This window comes from Vigna umbellata, chromosome 1 (assembly GCF_029865625.1).
Source record: "Vigna umbellata cultivar VRB3 chromosome 1, Vumbellata_1.0, whole genome shotgun sequence".
Classification (NCBI taxonomy): Eukaryota; Viridiplantae; Streptophyta; class Magnoliopsida; order Fabales; family Fabaceae; genus Vigna; species Vigna umbellata.
The window spans coordinates 55,333,379-55,340,638 of record NC_142165.1 but is presented as its reverse complement, the minus strand read 5'-3'; the positions used below and the strand labels follow the sequence as shown (position 1 = coordinate 55,340,638).

The following is a 7,260-nucleotide window of genomic DNA, read 5'->3' as shown; positions in this document are numbered from 1 at the left end:
TTTCACATCTTGGAATAATTAAACTTGAGAACAGAACTAAACTAATTTGTTAAAAGTTACAATAACTTAAGTTAATTAAAAAAATATTAAATAATGATTAATTTCAATAATAAAAAAATTAGTTAACCAATTTAGATACCAATTTGTAAAAAAAATAATTGAAAACTAAAATAGTTTCTATTATAAATAAAAAACTATAATTGATTAGGAATTCATCATCGAAATTTGTCATTAACATCAGTGGTCAAAGTTTTAGTTACTAACGAAATTTATTTCTAATTTTAATAACTAAAACCTTAATAGTTAATATTAGAGACCATTTTTTTAAAATATTTTATTTATGATAGAAACTATTTTCATTATATTTGGTATTTAAATTAGTAACTATAGTGGTTAATTATTTTGTTTTACTAATATTAGTCATTATTTAAGAATAATTTAATGTTCTACATTTATCACTATATCTCTGATTTTTTTATAATTGTTTCGGTTATGGAGTCGAGGTTATCTGTAAACATTAAGTCCTGAGTATCTTGAAGTTTGTTCTTCACATTGTTCAATCAAATTAGAAAGTTTTTTACAAAGAAAAGGTACTTTGATACCAAAGTTAGTAAAGACTCAATGAATTCAATAGTTAATGCGTAGTAAATCCAATCACCTACCTCTTTACCTTAAACTAGTATCTATAGATTTTGAAAGTGAAATTTGAATTACTAACTATCTAATCATGATTAGTTAGTGTTAATAATTTTTTACATAAATTAATTTTTGTTAAGTCTAATCATTGTTTAAATGTGACCGTTAATTTTATATAGTATAGTTACTTGATCAATGAATGATTTTATTAATATTTTTGACTACTATTTTATCTAAGTTGACTAGAGAATCATATATTACAATAATTAATTATAAATTTACTAAGAATTCAATATCAACATACTATTTAGAAGGTCCACTGAAAAAAAATAACAATCAGATTATTAAATATAATCTACAAGTCATCAAATATTTTAATATATGTGAGAATTATAAATCTAAAACACAAATCATATATTAATAAAGTTGATAGATAATTTATAACTGTTTAAAAAAAAATTACACATATATCTTGTAAGGTTGATCACCAAAATAAGATTTTATGGTTTATTATTATTAGTTTTATTTTTCACTTGAATTATCCTATACATTGGGGAATAAGAAAGAATGAATTAATATATAGCAGGTGGGGCGGAGTTTATCCGTGCATTAGGCGGCTGTCACAGTTTTCTGCTTTGGATGAGGTTATCAGCATATTTTTATAATATACATGATTATTATTATCTGTTAAAAATTATTAAAATTTATAGATGATAAAATATTAAATACTATGTGAAGTTTCAAATTTAGTATTTACCAATTTAACTAATATTGTTTAAAAAATGCATATCAGAGAATGTTACTATTTATTTTTTCTTTGTGATTATATCATTGACATGATTGTGTATAATTACCGAAAATTAGTGAGATTTATAACAATAAATATTTGAAAAAAAATTCATAGATGCTTCTTAAGTCGATCGCAATTGATGTTATTTAAATCTAACAGCAATCATAAAAATTCTGACAAGTATACAGAGAAATAAATTCACTTGATCAATTTACAAAAAATATATTTCTTTTAAATAATCTTTCACCCACATCCAACTAACTTCATATGCATAGGAACAGTAATTTAGTTAGCAAGAAGAGAAAGTTGATAGAATTTAGTTAGGATTTAGCCAAAATTATAATTAGTTATTGAATTAGGCAAATCAAAGAAACTACTATTCCATTAATAAGAGTCAATGTTCAACACCAACTTCTACAGCATTTCTACCAAATATATATATATATATATATATATATATATATATATATATATATATATATATATATATATATATAATATCGTTAAGACATGTTAATAAATTTAGCTGAATATATGAATTTTCTTTTTCTAATATTTCATGTGGAATTGGAAATAAATCAATATTTATAAGAAAAATGTGTTATTTATAGTGGTTCAAAATTATCTTTGAAAACTTTTATATGTATCAAACTATAAACACTAGTTTAGAGTGTACAAAATAACTTGTTTAAACTGAACCATTTTTTATTAAAATAAACTAAAGCACTTTAAATTGTATTTATAATTGAACTATTTAAAAGAACGCTTCATACCATTTTAAATTAAGTTTCATTAAAACTAAATTAGTTTCATTATTATACTGTTACTTATTTATATTTGATTTAATTGATATTCTATTAAAATATTTTGTTTTATTAAGTGTTTAATTTTTATTTATTTTTTGTCTTAATATTTTTTCATGTGATTTTTGTAGTTATTAGGAAGATATGATTGTTATTTTTATATAATTTTGCCTCAAACTCGTCAATTAATTTGTTTCTTTAATGACACAGGTTATCTTTCTTTAAGAACTAGTCTATTAAAGAATTGAAATAAATTACAAATTGAAGGAAATTAAATATGAGAAAACAAAAAATAATAATCACTTCATTATGCTCATAGTAAATCCAATATTAGAATACTTAAACAAAAATAAAAAAATATTTTGAGTATTCAATAAAACACAATTTTTTAATAAAAAATATTTTAAGAAGTTTAATTTATAATGTACGTACTACTTAATTAATTTTTTTATATTTCAATTCCTTTATGTTTCAAGATCAAGTAATCATTAATTTATTAATATCTTTTAAGTAGTAAACATGTATTCCTTTTTAATTTATTATCATCAGTGAAAGATATCAGTATTTTTCTTTTAGCTTTATAGTTTTGAACTTCAATAATGATTATTCAAAATATGATAAATTTAATTGAAAAATTTCCTCATAAGTTATTTGTAAAGCTATAAGAGGAAAAGGAAATTAATTGTCCATTTTAATTACTTATAGCCCAATGATCGAGATATTAGAAAAGATCTGTTTTCCGCTATTGCTTCCTGCACCCCCAATGTTTTACCTGCACTCCCATTAAGTAAATGAAATGTCTGAACTGTTTTTGTGGGATTTTAATTTCCTCTGCCCAGCAGCTTCATCAACAAACAAATTTACGGTTTGAAATATCAAAATTTAAAAATAAATGGTAATTATTAAATTTGTCTAATATATATCATTATGTGTTAAGGTAAAAGTAAATATATACATGTTCTTGTTGTATACGCTTTCTAAAATAACTTGATTGGATGCATACATGATATATCTATGTGTATCTTTGTCATAGATAACATGTATATAACTCATTCGCCTTCATTGGTTATGAAGTTAGTGTACAAGTCTCTTTTATTAATATTTTTTTCCAAGTATAGATCATTAAATTATCATGCCTTTCTTAATTTTGTTTAATAATAAAAATTTTACTCATACGAAAATTCTAAAGATTAAAATTATATAATATTATGTTAGGTGTTAAATTTTCTTGATAATTAAAATTTTAACTCATATAATGATTTTAAAAATTATAACTTATTATGATAAATCTTAAACTTATTTAAAAATTCAAACTTTCGCCCTCATAATAATTTTTAAAAATTTATATTTTTTTCTACTAAAAGGATAGTATTTAAAACGTCATGATTTAATGTGATTTAGCTTATGAAGTTAAGGAAAAAATCAGGATGCATAAGACACTAAAAATAATAAAATTTTTGGAAAATTGAATGATCTCTACATGTTGTTATTATACAGTAACAAAAGAATCATTTGGTAATTTGATAGATATGAGTTTAATTTTATGACAAAATATACTTTTTTTAATAGACTGAAAATTATGTATGTGATTAATCTTCTTTGTGTTGAATATACAGATAGAGTTTTCTATTTATAATAGAAAAAATATGGACTAAACTTAAAATACAAATAAGATATAATAACAAACTAACTAAAGATAAAAGATAAAGATGAGATAGATATTTTTTCTCATGAGTCACATGATTAGAGGTCCTTATGTCTATAATCTTGGAAAAAATACATTGTTTGTCTCCTAGTGTATTTTATTGAACTTGATTGACGTTGTGTGAGTAAGAAGAGTTGTCCCTGTTTTCTAACATCTTTAACCATTTTTGTATCTATTTTGGAGTGAAGGAACTGAAATATTGAGTTTTGGCTTATTGGATGGTTTGGGCTCTATAGAAGCATAATGCCCTTTGGAAACATTAGCATAACTCTAGTTATTTTGTTCCCTTCTGTCTTAATTGTTGTGATTATTGTTGTTGTTATACCATGGTGGATAACTATGTGTGGAGTAACATTCATCCGCAATATGGTTCATTTTATGGCAATTGGAGGATTGTTTCCCATAATTGAGAATTCTTCCACTTCCTCTTTCTTGACCACACGAGCTAGTACCAGGTCCTTGAGACCTTCATCTTTGTTCTTGCTTCCAATGATTTTGTTTATCAACAGTGTTGGCCAAAATTGTGTTTTTGTATTCTGATTGATGATGTTAATTACTTGTCTTTCTTACCTTTCTTGTTACATGATGAGGGAAAAGATCCATTTGAAGCTTGGAAGGGTTCCATTAAAATAATTTGTGTTCTCATGGTGTTTTAAGTGTCATTCAGGCCTTTTAGAAACTTTTTAAAAATTGGGTTACATTCCTTTCACCTTGTTTCGAGTGAATGTCTTGAAACAAATTTGAAATCTTGAAGTAATCTCCTTTGGAGAACTTTTCTTTTAGCTCATCCCATAAATCTTTAGTATTTTCTACATAAACACTTACTGCAATTTGTGGAGAAAGAGTTTTGATAATCAAGAAAGAACCATCATGTTCCACCGTTCTCAGACATCAAACAAGTGATTGGTTCTTTGATGCTTCTTGATACCTTAATCTATAAACTTGAGCTTATTCTTGGTGAAGAACCCTTTTCATGTTCTTGCTTCAAGAAGAATAATTATTTTCATTTAAAATATGAGAAATAAGAGTAAGACCTGAATTTTCCCTAAGGTGTAAGTCAAAGAGGCTAGAAGGGTTCAAAGATTGATCCAATTGATCAATCACACCAACAACTAAGAAAAACTGTCATAGTTGGTGCAACTCGGATGATCAAAGGTAGATAAGTAGACAATGAAAAGATATGACATGCGAAAATCTTGTGAAGATAACAAAGATATCATAGATTCTAGGATAGATGGATATTGAGAAGGCAAAAAGAAAACACAATCAAATAAGAGAAAAAGATAAAAACTTTATGTTTATGTATTATTTATATATAAAGCAAAGAAATCTTTGACTTGAATATGATTTTGAGAAAATCTAGAAACGGAAAAAAAAATAATAAACTAATTAATATTTTGGAACGAAAGAAAAAACAAATAAACTTTTTAATATTTTTAAATATATTGTTCATTTTTAGTGTGAAACGGTTACAATTTTATTATTAAAAAGTGTTTTAAAAGAAAAAATATATTTAAATTTCGATGTGAAATTATTGAATGTTATAGAAATATAAAATACACATTATTAAATGCAACTATTAACAAATTTACAACACATCACTAGGTGAAGTCGAATTTTGTTTTATTACAAGTATTTTTATTAGGACAAGCGTTCTCATGCTTATTCAAAAAAGTCATTAAATATTTTCTGTCCTAATGGCAGCTTTTTTATTGATGATCGTTATGGAAATTATTAAAAAGAATGAAAGAAACAATCTGTTTGCATTTTTTTAATTCAAAAATAGATAATGCAATTTTCTTTTAAAAGAGTATTTTTTATATTGAGAATGAAATATTAAAATAAATAGGTCAGGTAAATTTTTTCTTAGAAAAATGTATATTATAATTTAACATATAGAATTAGAATAAACGTTTTTACAAAGGAAAACAAATCTTAATGTTAAAAATTAGCTTAAAGATATAGGTAGATGAATTATAAAATAAAGGAAAATGATACTTGAACAACCTCTTTTGACAACATTTAGACACGGGACAGGTGTCTAAATGGGATTGGTCCACGTGGAAAATCAAAATGAAAATGAAATCTGACGTGGAAAGGGGGTGTGCAGGGTTTTCAAGATCTGCGTTTCAAATTTGAAATTGATTTTGGAAGAATTGTTGAGAGAGAAGCGCGAAGGTTGAGAGGGAGACTGTGACCTAGAGAGAGAGGCCGAGAGAGTTGGAGAAAGGGAGTTCGAGAGAGAGAGTGGTCCGACGAAGTGCTTGCCGGAGTGCCCGCCGGACAACGTTGAAGGGTACCGATTCACGGTCGCCGGTACCGATTCACGACCGTTATCGATTCACGGCCGCCGCAGCTCCGAAGTTGGCCAACGAAGCGAAGACGGAATCGTGTTCCGTCCGGCCCAGCGAAGTAGGGGCGCGTTCAAGGTCTCGCTTCGTCCCACCTCCTTCCGTCCCTGTGCCGGAGTGCCGCCGGAGCATCGCCGGAGTGTGGACTGTTCGGTGGACGAAAAAGAGGGGTTGAAAATCCATGTTATTTTGTTGTTTTTCAAGTTCAGCCTCTTAACCCTGTTTAAGAAAAATCGTAATGAAACAACTTACTCCAAAGTCTAATAGTTTCTGTTTTCTTTTTCTTTCTCAAGGTCGTCATAGGATACAGGAGAGGTGGTTCTGTAAAATGGGTTGTCCTGAAGAAAGGACAAGCAACTCCAAGCCTTATCAGCTTCACTTGATTAGCTTTTGGGGCCTATATCTTTCATGTGGTGTTGTCTCTCTTGTTGCACTCGTTCTGTTTCTGCTGCGAAAGATTCGGCAATACTCCCGCTTCAAAAAAAGGCAAAAGGATATTGCTTCTTCATCCTCAAAACAACCATGAGGCAGTCAGTGTTACCATGTTGTTGTTAACTTGTTTAAATTTATTAGTCAGTCACTGATCCCAGGATATTGGCTTTGTTTGTTCACTTGGCTTATTATTTAATTTATTTAATTTTTCTCTGAATTGTACCAATAAATCAAGTTTGGAACTCAAGTCCTATCGAATTTATTAATGTTTTGTATTGACGTTGGCCCTCATGCTTAGTAAGTAGTTTTATTGTGAACTTTTTGTAAGGAACTCTACCAATATTGTGTGCTCAATTTCTTATATTTCCATAAAAATTTCTTTTGTTATTGATGATTTGAATTATTGCTCTCTGAATATCATATTATTGATCAGAGTTTTGAAAACTACACCTACCATTTAACAAGTTGTTCAAAGTGCTTCAAAATAGGCTGAAAAAAACTGAGCCAGTGCTAGTTGATTAATGATTGTCAGGCACTCTTTGA

The 7,260-nt window shown here is 27.2% G+C and overlaps 1 long non-coding RNA gene across 1 annotated transcript; it reads left to right on the top strand.

The window, feature by feature from the left end:
• Positions 1 to 6,405: 6,405 nt before the first annotated feature.
• On the top strand, positions 6,406 to 7,014 carry LOC124840649 (uncharacterized). Its single transcript, XR_007029062.2, has 2 exons — positions 6,406 to 6,455; positions 6,579 to 7,014. It is a non-coding gene; the product is annotated as an uncharacterized LOC124840649 (long non-coding RNA).
• Positions 7,015 to 7,260: the final 246 nt, after the last annotated feature.